Source organism: Sus scrofa, chromosome 11 (genome assembly GCF_054392235.1).
Source record: "Sus scrofa isolate SSC_HxYL_T2T_F1_AM1 chromosome 11, Sscrofa_HxYL_maternal_Yorkshire_Landrace_v2.0, whole genome shotgun sequence".
In the NCBI taxonomy this organism is placed as follows: Eukaryota; Metazoa; Chordata; class Mammalia; order Artiodactyla; family Suidae; genus Sus; species Sus scrofa.
In genome coordinates this window covers 62,641,778-62,656,631 of record NC_139393.1, presented here as the reverse complement: position 1 = coordinate 62,656,631, position 14,854 = coordinate 62,641,778, and the positions used below count along the sequence as shown (strand labels likewise).

Here is a 14,854-nt window from a genome sequence, read left to right as displayed (position 1 = left end):
TTAGATCTTTGCTATGGATGCCATGATTGGGACAGTGGTGAAACTTAAATGGAATCTGTTGTTTGTCACTGAAGTGTGTTGATGTTTAATTTCCTGATCGTGATATCTATATACTGTTTTCCTTGTTTATAGGTAATAGACACGAACATATCCAGGCTAATGGATCATTTCTGCAAACTGCTCTCAAAATATATAATACATATATATATGATAGACAGATAACGATATATAGATGTAGGTATAGATATATAGATACTGGCAAAGCAGATGAGATGTTAACAGCTGGGGGCTCTAGGGTAAGCATATAACAGAATTATTTATTCCATTTACATACTCACAAATAGATCTTTTATTCAGGGCTTGATGTGATGCAGCTTATTTTGTTTCTTAATTCTCAGCCACAAATGACCATCTCTACATTTTCTTCCCTACTCTAAATCCCGAGTAATATTGATATTTTATTCAGTCATCCAAGGCCATATGCTTTGGTGGCTTATTCTGTAAGATGGAGATTTTCATACTCATCTCTCTTCAATAATTGTGAGAAAAGGTCTCTCAGTTATCACAAATCCCATTTTGAAGGCTGATCAAAATGACTATTACATTCTCAAAATGTAACTCTTTGACTTTATTCACTCACCTTTAACTCTGCTATTTTTTTTTTCTTTCATAAACTCAGAGCTTTTTCAGTCACCTACAGAAAGTGTAAGGAGGATATTTTGCATATGAATGCAAGTCACTTTAGGTTTTAGCTGTATTATCTGTTTATATCAGCTTATATAGATCTGCATATTCTCTATCATTGAATAAGAACATTGTAGACTTTATCAATATGATTGGAAAAAAAGCCAATAAATATACCCAGTCACATTCAGTCACTGAAATGAAGATATTTATTTATTTATTCACCTCATCAATCTGAAAAGCATTTCTTACATAGAAATATATATATAGGGAGTTCCCTTCATGGCTCAGCAGTTAATGAACCCAACTAGCATCCATGAGGACATGGGATTGATCCCTGGCCTCGCTCCGTGGATTAAGGATCTGGCTTTGCCTTGAGCTGTGGTGTAGGTCACAGATGCAGTTCAGACACTGCATTGCTGTGGCTGTGGTGTAAGCCAGTGGCTGTAGCTCCAATTTGACCCCTAGCCTGGGAACTTCCATATGCCGTGAGTGCAGCCCCAAAAAGCAAAAAAAAAAAAAAAAAGGAACTTTCAAAGATGGCAAAATGAAATAAAGCATGCACAAGATGCACAAGTTCCTCCTGAGGAGCAGAGTATTTTCATAGGATAGAAATATTGAAAAAGATCTCTCAATAATCTAAAATTCTTATAGTTTATGTGCTTCTATAAATAGTATTTAGGTTTTAGATAGTTTTGTTTTAATTTTTTGCTGTTTATTTGCACATGGATTTCCTCCTGATTGAAAAAAATTGTGGTGTATGCCTTACTGCATTTGGAAGCTTTTTTGTGTGGGTCTCCCAGTCTATTTGGCATAATAGGTAACAAATAAAATTTTAAATGCCAATATTTATAACACATAGCCCAGTGTTAAAAATACCTCTATACTGCAATTCACAGTGGTCTTTCATGTCTAAAGAAATGTGATTGTTCTGTACTCATACAAAGTCAAGGAAATAGCCAGAACATGTTTAAAGAGTCAGAATTTTAGAGCTGGAAGTAAATTTATAGTGAACCCCCCCCCCCCCCAGTATATCAGATAAGGAAATAGAATGACAAAGGTTAAATAACAAGTAAAATTTAAGATCATGCAGTTAACTGGTCTCAGATGTAAGACCAAAATTCAGATTTTTTTTTCTTTATTCCTAGTTTAACTACCCAAGTTTCCCTCAGATTTAAATAAAAGTTGATAGCCTACTCCCACTTCATTTGAAATTTACACAACTAAGTAAATACTTGCTCTAGGCTCTTTTTGGATAATGTTATAACAAGATATTTTAGAAAAAGGATGATTTTTAACTATTAAAAAATACATTAGAAATATTTTTCAAGTAAATTAAGGGGTATTGTTTATGTGCCATGTCTGAAGCTCTGGAGTTTAAAAAAACCAAACAGATAATATTTTTATGTCTGCATTTAGAAAGAGAAATCAAAGTATTACCTTAGATATTTTGTGCTAGCATTAATAAAAATAATTTTGATCAATTTCCTGATACCTATTATCTTGACTTGATTGCATCTAAAACAATTATCATTATTTTGAGATTTTACACGTAAGAAAAATGTCAACCGATGAGACAAGTGTAAAAAGCACTTCTGAGAATAGAGATTTTGTTAAATTTTTGTTCTTAAAGGAAATCTGTAAGAACTCAATCTCAGTTTTGCCAAATAAGAATGAATTACTTCTAGCCTCAGGTGTCCATAGCAGCCATCTTGCATGTAAATAAGAAACCAGCCTGAGGATGAGATCAATGTACAGAATGGTTAGCCAAGCAGAGACTGACAGAAGCTGGGGTTTTCATATTGCTAAGATTGTTGACTAATTGCATTACATCACCTGAAGTTTTCACTCCTTGTGTCTTTCATGATCAATTTATAAAAATAAAATAAAAACTTGAGTTCTTTTGGGGTATAGCAGGTTAAGTATCCTTGCAATTGGCCATGATGACAGATCTGGATTTTGTAATCTGTCAATAGTATATTATTTAATGTACAGCCCTCAGTCTCAAAAAACTTGTATAACTGTGCCTTGACTTCTAATGAGTGAAACATTTCTCAGAGCTTTCTGAGATTCTCTTCCCAGGTTATAACCCTCAAATTTATTTTTTATTTTTTGTCTTTTTGTCTTTCTGAGGGCCTCTCCCACAGCATATGGAGGTTCCCAGGCTAGGGGTCGAATCAGAGCTGTAGCTTCCAGCCTACGCCAGAGCCACTGCAACGTGGGATCTGAGTTGCATCTGTGACCTACTCCACAGCTCACGGCAACACCAGATCCTTAACCCACTGAGCAAGGCCAGGGATCGAATCCGCAACCCCATGCTTCTTGGTCAGATTTGTTAACCACTGAGCCACGACGGGAACTCCCAAAATCCTCAAATTTGGCTCAAATAAAATTTTCCATCTTATATCAACTGATTGATATTTCATAGATAAACCCTAACCCCTCAAGATAATGATATTAGGAGACAGGGCCTTTTTGAGGTGATTAAAGCATGAAGAGAGCACCTCTAAGAATGGGACTAGTGGCCACGTAAAGGAGACCTTAGAGAGTTGGCTTGCCCCTTTCACCAAGTAAGGACAGCAAAAGGATGGCTGTCTTTGAAACAGAAAGAGGGTTCTCACCATGTAATGAAGGTACCTGGCACCTTGTTCTTGGACTTCCCTGCCTCCAGAACTGTGAGAACTAAACGTCTCTTGTTTATAAGCTACCCAGTCTATGATTGATTGATTGCTTGATAGTGCCTGAACTGAGTAAGAACACAAGTAAAGTTCTCTGTGGGAATCAAACTTTAATTTTTAGATTAAATGTTTATCAAATTATCCTAATAACATTCAAGTTGTCCAAATCTCATTCACTTGACATGCCCATAAACAAAATCTAATTGCTCTTCATTTTATGTCTTTTCCATTTCCTTATTTTATTATAATAATCTATGTTTCTTTATTCCTGGATTAATATCAAATTCATAATTACTGTGGGACTTCAAGGCCTCTCCAAGGAGGTAAAACTCAAAAAGCCTCCAGCTGAGATAAGAATTATCAGACCCTTATCATCCCACATGTCTCACTGTAATTGTTACAATGTTCCTAAGGACCTCCCCACCCCAGCAACTTGGCCCACTCCTTCCTGCCCCCTACTAGGAAAGGAATGTGGCTCACTTCTTACCCCGCCCCTGTAGGGGCAATATATGCCCCCAACCAATCAGCAGGTGTATCAGAATACCCCATCCTTCCCCAGCCAATCGGCAGGTGTATGTCAAGACCTCTCCTCGCTGTCCTTTGTCTCTGGGCCGTAAAAACAGACATGACTATGATCCCAGGGTCAGGTCTTCCTGATTGTCAGGAAGTCAGCCCACTATGTTAACCGTGTCTCTTGCCTCAATAAACTTGTCTTTTCTTCACCTTGCTTTGAATCTGGAAAATTATTTTTCCACCCATATGGAGAGACCACAACAATTATTTGTATCTCTTAATAACTGATAAGCCAGGATTCTCTATTGTTAAATATTTTCTGAGTTTTCTTAACTGTACTTATATATATTTTTTCTTAGCAGAATTAAGAATCATCCTGTTCTATAAACTTTCTGTTCCAATTTCATAATTGCTTTAACTTTTGCATTTTTTTCTTTTTTCTTCTTCTTTTTTTTTTCTTTTTTTTTTTTTTTTTTTTAGGTTTTTAGGGCAAATGGAGGGTATATGGAGGTTCCCAGGCTAGGGGTCAAATAGGAGCTACAACTTCTGGCCTGCACCACACCCACAGCAATGCAGAATCCCAGCCATGTCTACGACCTACACCACAGCTCATGGCAAAGCCTAATCCTTATCCCAATGAGCAAGGCCAGGGATTGAACCCACAACCAGATCAGAAACAGTTGGTAGCCAGCCAATCAAAGCCGGACTGGAGCTACAGCTTCTGGCCTAAGCCACAGCAACATAGGATCCGAGTCAACTCTGTGACCTACGCCAGAGCTCACAGCAAAGCCAAATCCTTAACCCCTGAGCAAGGCCAGGGATTGGACCTGCAACCTCATGGTTACTAGTCGGATTCACTTCTGCTGCACCACAATGGGAACTCCAACTTTTGCATTTCTTAGAGGAGAAAACCGTCTTTTGTAATTTTAGTAACATGTAGGGGATTCAAGAGTTTGGTTTTTTGTTTTTTTTTTTTTCCAATCAGTTTGCTTACTGAAGAATATTTGAGGGAATTCCATTGTGGCTCAGAGGAAACAAATCCAACTAGTATCCATGAGGATGTGGATTTGATCCCTGGCCTCGCTCAGTGGGTTAAGTATCTGGCATTGCTGTGAGCTGTGGTGTGGTTCACAGATATGGCTCAGATCCCTTTTTGCTGTAGCCAGCAGCTGTAGCTGGTTCAACCCCTAGCCTGGGAAATTCTATGTGCTGAGGGTGCTGCCCTAAAAAGCAAAAAAAAAAAAAAAAAACAATATTTGAGCTACTTTCACCTTTCAGCACTGAATTTTATTTATAAAGTGACTGTGAAATTCATATAGAGATCTTTTTGTGGACAAATGCTTTTATTTTCATGTATCAATGAAATTTTTATGTGATAGAGTAGACATGTATTTATTTTATAAGAAAATTTGAGAATTTTTTTCCAAAATGAGAAAACATTTTATATCCCCTTGTGAATTTACCATGTATTATACATATAATTTCTGGCTCCACCGAAACTTAACTACTGATAGTCTACTGGTGACTGGAAGCCTTACCTATATATATAATATAAAGAGTTGATTAACATATATTTTGTATTTTCTTCTTACAATTAATCAAACTAGAGAAAGGAAAACTGTAAAAAAATGTTACAGTACTGTATTGTATATATCAATACTGTAAATTTACATTATGTGTTTATAAGATGAATTGTCTGTCAGTACTTACATCAATATTGTTTTATATTATACAAAACACTGTAGATGATATACATATTACCAATACTAGACATTAAAGATTAGAAGAGATACCGTAAAAAATAAATATTTTTTACAGATGTAAAAATTAAACATTTTTTGCAGATGTAAAAATTCATAAATATAACCAGGAAGCAGCAACGAGATTGATTTATAGCAGCAAAATGTAATCTATTTGATTTCTTCACAGTAGCCTAGACTATACACTAATCAATGAATCATTATAAAGTCTGTATGGCATACAATGTTAAGTTATATTCATAATACAATATTTGGAACACTGTTACATTAAAAAATATTTGCACATGATGATAGGCTGATATTCAGTTTCTTCAGTTATGAGGAAGAAACATACCATAAGGTAATTTAATTCTTTAAAAGTAAAGTTATAAGGCGGTAAGAAAACTAACACTGTTAATTTTATATTCTATATTACTCACTATATGCCTATATAAGGATAGAATGGTATTGGCATACATTTTGTGCATTTGTGACATACGTAACTTTATTTTTCAATATTTCTAGGTTATGCAGTTCAAATTATATACTATAAACATCTCTATGGATATAACCTTAACTGAATTAAAGTAACCAGAGAACATATTTATTGCATGCTACTATTTAGTTCTATCAAAAAACATAATTTAAGTTTTTATCACTTTCTTTTATTTCAAACATATTTCTTTACCTTTTCATTTTGCTTGACTCTCCAGGTAGTCGTTATGTGTTAGATAAAACAGCCACCTCTCAGTCTTGAAGTGGTGGCAAGAAGGGGATGAACTTTTTTGTTTAACCCTGTCCTTGCTCTAGATTGTCTCTCAAACCTTTGTAATTGTCCAAAGAGCCTATTTTATTTTTAATGGCCCCCAGTGGTTGAGGGTGTGCTGAGACATTTCAGTGTCCCTAAAGAGAGGATCTCAGTCAATATCCAGATTCATCCTGATTAGAAGTCAGACCCTCAGCTTCTAACAGCTTTAAGTATACAAATATATACAGTCCTGTGGGACTACAAGCCTAAGCCATGTTGGCCACCAGAGCCAGGCAGTTTGGAGGTTTGAAGGCAATTCCCAGATGTCAGTTGAAAAAACTGAGACTCCAGATGAGTGCATAAATTCCTTTCTGGGAGGTGTAAGCTATAGGGAGGCAAGGAGTCCTTGAAGATGGTGACTTCCAGCCTCTAAACACGCATTAAATTAGATGCCCCAGGCCAGTGCTATAAGATTAGCAAATAAACCTCTCCACCTGTTGCCTCCAAGCTGAGCCCTAAAGCCATGGAAACAGATCTCGCAAGCCCTTTCTCAAATTATTATAGCCATATAATGTTGTGTATTTGAGGCCCTTTGGATTTCAAAGCTTCAAGTTTTGGGGGTTTATCTTTCAAGTGCAGGTCTTAAAAGTTTCAGGGTCTGATGTGGGGTTTAAAGCTTTGGCTCCTCAGGGACAGGCTCTGGGTTTGTAGTTTCCTCCTGATTGTGGGTAGCTGTGCCAGATCCCGAGACCAGCTCAGCAGGTTAGGGCTGAAGAACAGGTGCTGTGAAATTTAAGAAAAAAGTTAACATAAAACAAGACACAAGAGACATTTATCTTAATTAAAGGTGGGAACTGGGGGTCTCAAGGTCTCAGGGGCCAAGAGCGCTGCCTCAAGGAATCCACATCGCTTTTATTGTGCTTTTTGGGATTATGTCAAGTGAGGAGGGGCTATAGGTGCAGAATATAGTTTGTTTTTTTTTATTACTTTAAAAGTTCTTTTATTATTTTAAAAGTCACATAGTTGGTAGATGGTTAAGCTTTTACTCTGATCTTTAGGCATTTAACAATCATTAGCATTTGAGAAAGCTTGGCTTCAGCTGTCTATGCATAGCATCTAGAGAATCATCATTGTGCTTCAACAAATGACATGCCTATCTGTGGCAACCCGGGTGCCTAGGTTTGCACCTTGGTTCTCTTTGCTAATGCATATTCTGCTAACGAACCCTCATAAACCACTTGGGGCCATGAGGTTCCTCTTTCTCTTATTCTTCAGAGGACATATCATGCTGTGCAAGTGGCATGTCAATCTGCACAGGTCCAGTGTGCCTAGACCAAGGCATTACGTCCTCATTGAGCTGACCATATGAATAACTTATGCCTTTAGGTCTTTGTTCTTAAGCTTAAGTCATTTACCAGCACTGCGACTGTTTTTCAAGCAGGAAGATAGGGTAAAGTAAAGCAGGACAAGATGGAGTTTTCAGCAAAGAGGCTAAGAAAATATTGTAGAAACATATGTTGCGACAGCCAGGGATAAGGTTTATAGAGAGATTGTGTCCCAGCCACCTCTATCCACTTCAATATGGGCCTTCTTTCATTGGCTTCTTGTGTAGGATTTGCTCAGATGGTTTGTAGATTTGTGTGTGTGTGTGTGTGTGTGTGTGTGTGTGTGTGTGTGTGTGTGTGCGTTTGTGTGTTTCCCCCAGAGGAAGTTGTTCCATATTTAGCTGAAGATTTGGTATGGCCCTGGAAAGAGGTGAATTCAGGATTCTCCTGTCACCATCTTGCACTGGAGTCACCACCTCCCCAATAGTTTAAAAATGCCTGAAGAGGAGGAGTTCCCCTCATGGCTCAGTGGTTAATGAATTCGACTAGGAACTATGAGGTTTCGGGTTTGATCCCTGGCCTCGATCAGTGGGTTAAGGATCCAGCGTTGCCGTCAGCTATGGTGTAGGTTGCAGATGTGGCTCGGATCTGGTATTGCTGTGGCTCTGGCGCAGGCTGGTGGCTACAGATCTGATTAGACCCCTAGCCCGGGAACCTCCATGTGCCATGGTAGCGGCCCTAAAAAGACAAAAAAAAAAAAAAAATGCCTGAAGAGATATATAATAGCCATTTATTTACACTCTCTTGCACTTTTCATATTTTAATATGTTAAAATCTGTGTTATTTATGTAATTTGGAGATAAAATTTAATTCTGCAAAGCACAAATGCAAAAACACAAACAGTAGTAAAAATATTAACCATTTAAGAGGTTAATTAACTGTTTGATTTTAGAATAGAAAGTTAAGGACAAGGCTGGAAACTAGGTCTGTGGAAGTGATAAAGAAAATGAACATTAAGAGTGCCATTATGATAATATCAGAAGGAATTGTTAACCACCCTTTGAGTCACTTTGAAGAAGGAGATAGATGAGCTCCTGGATAGACGTTTACTAGCCTCTTGTCTACACTTCCTGAGGCAGAAGATCAGTACAACTAGCCTCTTGTTTATACTTCTTAAGGCAGGAGATAGGTGAGCTCAGGATAAATATTTACAACCAGCCATCTGGTTATCTCTACTTCAAGATAGAAATAACAACAGGCACAAGGCAAATAATTGGTACTTGTCTTCTGTGAATTTTTTAAACAATGGTAATAACAGGATCAAAAGGGGCTAAGCCCTGCTTGGGCAAAAGACCAAAAGGTCACATAATATTTTCCCATACTTGGGACCAGGGAGACCCCAACGATGCAGGTGCAGAGAGACCCCTCTGGTTCAGAAAGGGAGGGAGTGCCAGGCCATAATAAATCTAGATAAACTTCCCATCATGCCTTGCTTTGGAATCTATCTTGGCCAAAAGATGCACGTGCACATCGGAGAGGGCTCTGGGCCTGGTCAGGTGTAAGAGATAAAACAAGATAGTTGGGCAAAGAAAATAAAGACCTGGAGAAACTGTCCTATATAAGTGATTTAAATCACCTCTCTGGTGTGCTTCTCATTCAGGGTGACGCTGACACCCATGCTCCTTTGGATATGTGTTACTGCTTTGCCGATGCTTAGATAAATAGACGAATTCTCTGTGTGCTTTCCCACATGTTGTACTGTATTTTTAACGATAAAATTTATACCAGTTTTTATAGTCTTTGTTTCCTTGAAACATTCTTGCTTTCAACAGGGGGCAAGAATCAGGGCAGTTCTGCTTTAAGAGTCTAGCTAGTCAAGTGGCTAAGATTCCTGGTTTTCAACCTGGCTGCCCAGGTTCAGTTTCTGAGCAGAGAATTGTAATCTTACTTCAAGCCATCACTCACTGATGTCTCTCCAAGATCAAGTCCCCAACAAGCGTTCTTCTGTCAGATGTCCTATGAGCCAATAAAATGAGAACAAGTTTATTTTAGAAGCAAAGGGAAGGTTTATTCTTTGATCAAAGAATGGAGAAATACAAACTCATGTTCAAGTACAAGCTATCCCCAAAAGGCAGTGGTCAGGGCTGACTTGTAAGTTTCCCTGCAGTGGCAGAGGGGGCAGAGTTCTCACCAATCAGGCGCCAAGTGCTGCTGATTTTGGCCCAGATTGAGATGCCAGTTGCACACGGCCTGTAGGCAGCCATCTTGCACTGAGGTATCTGTGCACAGTGCTTCTCCATAAGGTGCACTGAGTTGGAATGTCAGGCACAGTGATTTTACCTGGGTAACTCATGTTCCACAGTTAGGTGCAAGGCCTCTGCACAAGACCCACCATAGGCAAGTAAAAGTAGACTATACCCAAAGGAAGAGGTTAGACTTTATCACCTAGATTCTATCTTAGTTTTCCTGGGGACCCCAGTGGGCATTGCTAGTGACAGAACTACCCATAAATTGAATCGGCTGTTGGAAAAGAGGTAAGTGACAAAAATGGCTAAAACTTTGTTCATGATTTGTGCACATATTGTAGCCAAAACCTGCCCTCTGTATACCAGCACCATTTAAGTCTCAGAGACAGAGTTTCAGGTGAAGCAGAAGAAACAGATTCATTGCCAGGCAAATGAGGCCACAGCAGGCTAATGCCCTCAAAGCTGTGTACTGCCTTGAAGGGGACAGCAAGGGGTCTTAAAGGTTTAGCTTGAAAAACAGGGCTGTTGATAAGGATTAGGGTGCCTCCATTCTTCTTCCATAGATCATTTCAGAATCCTCAAGGCTGGTGTCAGGTGGTCCAGTGAAGGTTTCTGTGGTTTTGGGGGTTATTGCACTTTGACCTCTCAGGAATAAAGATTGCTTACCAAAGGAACGGGGTGCTAGGTAGTGTTTCAAAGGAAAATACCAGGTGTGCAATATAACTCTAACTAGAAACTAATCATTAGTAAAAGAAAGCAATTAAGCAAGGAGAAATCATTTCTGAAAAGCCAGTTAGAGCAAGTGTGTAGGCTAAGACTACGCATAATATCATGGAGACTATTTTAACTAGTTTTTAACCATAACAATATTAGGGCCAAAGTCTGTACCATGGAAGCCTGGATTGGAATAAGGCTCATCAGGACAGTGTGTTTTCATGTTGGCCTGTGACCTATAACTGCTAGTTGCAGATTCGGGTCTGGATCGTAAATGAGTGGTGATTGCATAGAGATAACATCTGAATCCATTTCCTTGGCTAAACTCACCTAGATGTAAAATTACAAAAAAAAAAAAAAAAAAAAAAAAAAGGCGGGGGGAAGAAACCCATAGCTATGCATTCATTTATCATCTAAAAGAAGAAAAAAGACATTCCTTAATATAGAGGTAAGCTATATCATATCTTTAAAATATTCAGGCACAGCGTATATGACATTCTGAACATGGGATTAAAAACCTGGATCAGCTGTTGGCTGCCGTGATATGTCCTATGAGTCAAGGTAGATAACATTTCAAAACTTCAGTTTTTCCCCTCTGTTGAAATATTTAACTAAACTTTGTCACTTTAAATTTTCCATTTTGCAGTGAAGAATGGAAAGTGTCTGGGAATGGGATTAAGATAATGATAGAAGACAATAAAAGGTGTGAGGGGTGCTTCAGATAGATACAGATTTCTTCCCAGAACATCCAGCCACCTGAGAGATAAGTTCTGAAGCCAGAGGGAGCCACATTTGCATGTACTTACTTGTTCATAGCCATTTGAAGGTACAAATTTCTCGACAAACTTATCACCCTATGTTGGTTTTGTTTTTCTCTATCCCATCAGGGGTCAACAAAGGAAACTGCTGTTTTCCAGATGGAGTACACAACCTATTCTTAAGCCATTCTCCCACATGGTAAGAAGTGAATCAGTCACTTTATCTTTAATTGTAGTAGTGTATGTATATTCATATGTCTATTGAAAGTGAAATATTTTAGCAGTGCCAAATACTTTCTGAAAGTGCCATTCAGACATATGGTACAATATGTTTATACCTATTGCAGACCATCTGCTGTCTAGGCTCAATTGCACATTTATTTTACTTTTAATTCACAAAGAAAATGGAAAATAGAACTGGCCCATGTACCATAAACTGGCTGAGCTTTAAGCAGGTGCAAATTCAATAAGAAAACATACTTGGAACTATAAAAACCTCACTTGCTCTGCCCCCATGTGGGTATATATTCTTTCCAAACCAATACAAATGTTTCAGCTCTTTATGCTTAGATCTGTTGTGTGAGTTTTTAATAGGATCAGGTGGGATAAGACTGATTTGGAAACAAGAGAACTATATATCCTTTTGCTAAAATGGTAAGGGATATGTATAATAATGCTTACAGTGCAATTTTCTTGGTGCCACACAGGTTTTATATTTATATAAAAAAAACTATGAAGACTTTATTCTTTTTAAATGTTTGTTTTTAATGTTGTATATATTGTACCCAGAACTAAAATATAATGTAAGATTTCGATAGAACAAACATCTTTCTTATTAAAAGTGTGAAAATTTATCAGAAACCAAACTACAGATATACATTAAAAAAAAAAGAGCAAATGGGTTAATATACTTGTAGAGCAATTAAGCAACACTTGCAATCTCTTTACTCCTGTGATACAAAAGTATTTTTGTATAATAGTTCTTTTTCCAAACAGCTCGTATGTTCTGATTGTTAACTCTATGTAACTTTTTGATAGGTGATGATTTGGGCTGACTTTTCAACTGAATCATTATTATTCCAAAGTTATTTTGCCAGAAAATATTTGAATATTTAAATTTGACTCTCTTTAACCTAAAATATTCTTCATTGTCTGGCATTAGGTAGGAATTGTTGATAAATTTTTCAAATAGAGGCTAAATACATCATAGGTCAACAGGAGATATTTCTTTCACTTGATAATGTCCCTTAATATGTAAAGGATGTATATCAAGTATCATTTGAAATATAAGTAAAAAAATTAGATTTTTTTTCTCAAAATGTTTTGTCTATGAAGATGGGAAATACATAATATATACTTACGTATATACATACATGCGTACATACAAATAATGTCCTATAAAGAAAATATAGAGGAGTTCCCGTCATGGCACAGTGGTTAATGAATCCGACTAGGAACCATGAGATTGCGGGTTTGGTCCCTGGCCTTGCTCAGTGGGTTAACGATCCGGTGTTGCCGTGAGCTGTGGTGTAGGTCGCAGACGCGGCTCGGATCCTGCGTTGCTGTGGCTCTGGCGTAGGCTGGCAGCCACATGTCCGATTGGACCCCTAGCCTGGGAACCTCCATATGCAGCGGGAGCGGCCCAAGTAATAGCAAAAAAGAAAAAAGAAAATATAGGTACATTGTGGGAACCCTCAGATGTAGGTCACTTTTTAGGTTCAATGGCTGGGTAGTATTATTGTAACAGTAAAGAGTAGGAATCTATACAGTATTTCTAAGGAAATTCATTCCAAAAGTAGGTTTTGATGGAGTATTTGGAATATGACATGTTGAAATGAGGAATAACATACTGGGATAAGGGACCATGCAACTAAATGCACTGAGACTAATTTCATATGAAATATTTAAATAAATATTTGCATTTATTTACTACTTACAAAATTTAAAGGCAAGGAAAAAGAAAACAAAAATGTATGTCATTGTTGCCAAATCAAAGACCCATTAATATCTTTGATCAGGGTGGTGAATAGATTTAATCTTATAGTCAACTTCTATTAATACTGGTCTCCAAAAGCAGTGCCTTGAATGGTAGTAGTATCTTATGTTTGATGGAAACAAATACAATGATTGATTAGTGTTGCCTTCCAAGATCATGTAATGCACATTTTTCAATCTACCTTTAATTTATAGCTCTGACCTTTCCCCCAGTAATACAAGGCTTCTATTTGGAGTTAAGTTGAATCCTCTATCATAATTTCTTTGCATTTAAAGAAATCAGATGGTCTCAAAGTTATCATATAATAAATTAAATCAATTCAACATTCTGACTTTTCAAGAGATTCTTATTATTTTGCTAGATTCCTCTACCCTTCTTTAACGTGGCCACAGGGGAAGATGAGACTTTAGCTCAATACTAGATATGAGAATATATAAAATAGAACTGGGATACATTTAGTGACAGTTTGTCTGAAATGCAGCTATTGGGAAATAACAGGATTGATCATTCGTTATTGAATTTCTATCTCTGAATTGGAAAAAAAAATTGAACAAAAACAAAACAACCTTTTTCTTCTCCATTACACTTGCCCTATAATGTTTGTTTTCTCTCATTATTAATGAAAAGTGAAAAGCCCAATAGGAATAGGATATTATTCATGATAGTATTTTTTTTTAACCTAATAATCTCTCACTGGGCATCAGAACTTTAAATCTGTAATCTTGATATGGGTCCATATGATCAACATTTAGATGTATCTAATAGGATACTTCTAAACTTCAAGCTTAAAAAATAAATTAAATTTATAACTAAACTCTTTCTGTGGAAGTAAAGCTACATATAATTAAATATATTTAAAATCAATGCATTTATATATATTTTTCCCCCTGTGGCAGTAAAGCTACATATAATAAAACATATTTAAAATCAATACATTTATATATATATTTTTTTAGATAAATCATGTATATATTGTATGTAAAACATGTGTGTACGTATAGTTGCAAATATATCTTGCAAATCTTACAAATAATACATGGCATGGGTTTGGTTAATGCAACATTTAGCTAGCTTTGGCTTACAAAAGTATCTTTGTAAATTCACACAGAAACAACCTGAAACTGAAGTTTTACAATCCAGACTCCCCATTGTCTACTGATATATCTCTTGTTGCCCTGGAGTAATGTTAAAATTTTATTTCATCTAATTTCAATACAGATTTTTTTTTTTTAATTTAGTATCCCCATTGAAATTAGCTAAACGGTTAGACATTCTCAATGGCAGACATCAAGTGTATAATAGTAGAGACCACTGCTCATAAAGTAAAAGACTGTGAAGAGTTCCTTCTGCCTACAAAATAGTCTCCAATCACCTGCTTTACTCAGAAAGTGGTATCTCTTATATCATCACACAGAAACTTTGTTTCAATTCCTTTTTTGTAGCTGTAATTTAT

The 14,854-nt window shown here is 36.9% G+C and overlaps 1 long non-coding RNA gene across 1 annotated transcript in view; it reads right to left on the bottom strand.

The window, feature by feature from the left end:
• Positions 1-3,353, bottom strand: part of LOC146398659 (uncharacterized) — a 58,627-nt gene extending 55,274 nt beyond the window's left edge. The window contains exon 1 of the long non-coding RNA XR_014820064.1: positions 3,306-3,353. This is a non-coding gene — a long non-coding RNA (uncharacterized LOC146398659). The remainder of the gene's footprint in view (positions 1-3,305) is intronic.
• Positions 3,354-14,854: the final 11,501 nt, after the last annotated feature.